Source organism: Octopus sinensis, linkage group LG14 (genome assembly GCF_006345805.1).
Source record: "Octopus sinensis linkage group LG14, ASM634580v1, whole genome shotgun sequence".
Taxonomy (NCBI): domain Eukaryota; kingdom Metazoa; phylum Mollusca; class Cephalopoda; order Octopoda; family Octopodidae; genus Octopus; species Octopus sinensis.
In genome coordinates, this window is record NC_043010.1 from 30,956,487 (window position 1) to 30,958,823 (window position 2,337).

The following is a 2,337-nucleotide window of genomic DNA, read 5'->3' on the forward strand; positions in this document are numbered from 1 at the left end:
GTCTTTTTCACATTTTTATGAAGTAATTGATGGCAAAGAAAAGAATACTAAATTTACTTTTACAAGGGCAGGTTGGAGATGGGGGGGGGGGTGCTAAATGTTTGTCATTTGAACACTGATTTGAATGTCTTAAGTGAATTCTTTGCCCAATCTGGTAAAAGATAGCTCATCTGTTTCTTTTCCATTCATTTGCTGGATAACTCAAAATAACAACTGAAAAAAATATATTTTGTTATTGTAAAAATTTCCTTTCATTTGTTGTTGTTGTATTCATCATTTATATTAAGAATATCTTTCAATTAGGCTTGAAAATAGAACATGAAATCAACCTTGAAACGATGAGGGTAGTAGTAATTAATGTTGATCTTAATTATATCTGATGATGTAGGTCAATCTATATTATTTGATCAATATTTAAACCAGTGGCTATTAAACTTTTTTTTTTATAGTGCTCCCCCACCTACTCCTTAAGTAGTTGTTAAGCTTAGTGTCCACTTAAGTGGAAAGTGAGATATTATGACCAAACTAACTTAACATGGATGATAATTTATAAATTTTACTCATAAAATGGATTGTATAAGTTTTTAACTTTGAAATGATAAAAAATAATAAAGACAAAAGTTATAAATTTACTTTATATTGCAAGTTAATAACTTCCCTGTGCCTGATGAGATCTCATTTTATTTTTATAATCATTACTAGTTAAGTATTTGGTGCATAACAAAAGAGTCTTTCATAAAATTATGATAGAAAATTCTAATTTAACTATGAACCTTTTAAAATAGGTAATCTTTTGTATCACAGAACTCTCACTCAGGTTGGTATCAAAAGAGTGAAAAAATTAAGTCCAAATTATAGTCTCATATATAATATAATTACTACTATACCTATTTCTTTACTACCCACAAGGGACTAAGTAGAGAGGACAAACAAGGACAGACAGACGGATTAAGTCGATTATATCGACCCCAGTGCGTAACTGGTACTTATTTAATCGACCCCAAAAGGATGAAAGGCAAAGTCGACCTCAGCGGAATTTGAACTAAGAATGTAGCGGCAGACGAAATACCACAAAGCATTTCGCCCAGTGTGCTAACGATTCTGCCAGCTCATCGCCTTAAATAATTATAATTACTACTATAGATAAAATTTAGTATGTTATGTTACCACACTCCCTTCTAAAGCCTAATGCCTCTTCAACATACCTATTGAGAACCTCTGATATTGGACTACTATCTCAGGCATGGGTGTGTGATTAAGAATCTTGCTTCACAACCACAGAGTTTCAGGTTCAGTCCCACTGTATAGCACTTTGAGTAAATGCTTTCTATTAAGGGAGAAACTCAAACAAAGTATTGTGAGTGGATTTGCCTGGCAAATATTGAAAGAAGCCTATTTTGTGTGTGTGTATATATATGTGTGTGTGTGTGTGTGTATGTACATATATATATATATATATATACTATAATGGAGAAAGCTGCATATTAATTAGGTATGTAACAATTACTAAAAGTACTAAAAGAAAGCAATTATTAAAGTGTTGACCGTCTGGAAATATTTTTATAAATTCATGTTCTAACAAATTTGTTTCTTTATTGCCCACGGGGGGGGGCAACATAGAGAGGACAGCACACCTGATTGGGGTCAGACACACAAATGATAATAAAAATTTATAAACGTTTACAATAAGATCAGGTGAAATACAATACAAAAGACAAAATTACACATGCACAATGAGATAGAAAAACAGGTTATGCTCCGACCCCACAAGCCCTGTTCTGCTACCGGTACCTTTTTGTTCAGCCTTATGCCACATTCACGAAGAGTCTTTCACACCCAGCATTCTCGCTACACACATCCATCTGTCTTTAAACATCATCTCTGACAGGCATCTTCTCTCTAGTCTCACTTTCCTTTTCAAGTGAAAGGTGAAGAATCCCACCAACCCAAGACCAGAGATGAAGTTGCCTGTCGCCATTCCTTTCATTCTCATCTTCCATATCGTCTCATTCGCAATTGCTACTACTACGAGAAAGCAATTCTTACCTTCTTTTGTGAGGAAATCCGGCGGGTCAGTTTTTAAAATTGATTCAGACAACAGCTGTACTCTTCTTAAATCTGACAACAGGTGTTCCACATAAGTCCACACTTCTGGACACTGAACAATAGCATGCAAGACAGTTTCCTTTTCCTGCTCACATCTTGGACAGGCCGATGGACCAGGCTGGCCATGTCTGTTGAGCTTATCCCGAATGGGTAAGGCTCCTTGGTAACATTGCCAGGCCAGAGATTTTTGGAAGTTATCCAAAGTTCCCGGCCCGAATGTCCTTTGGAACA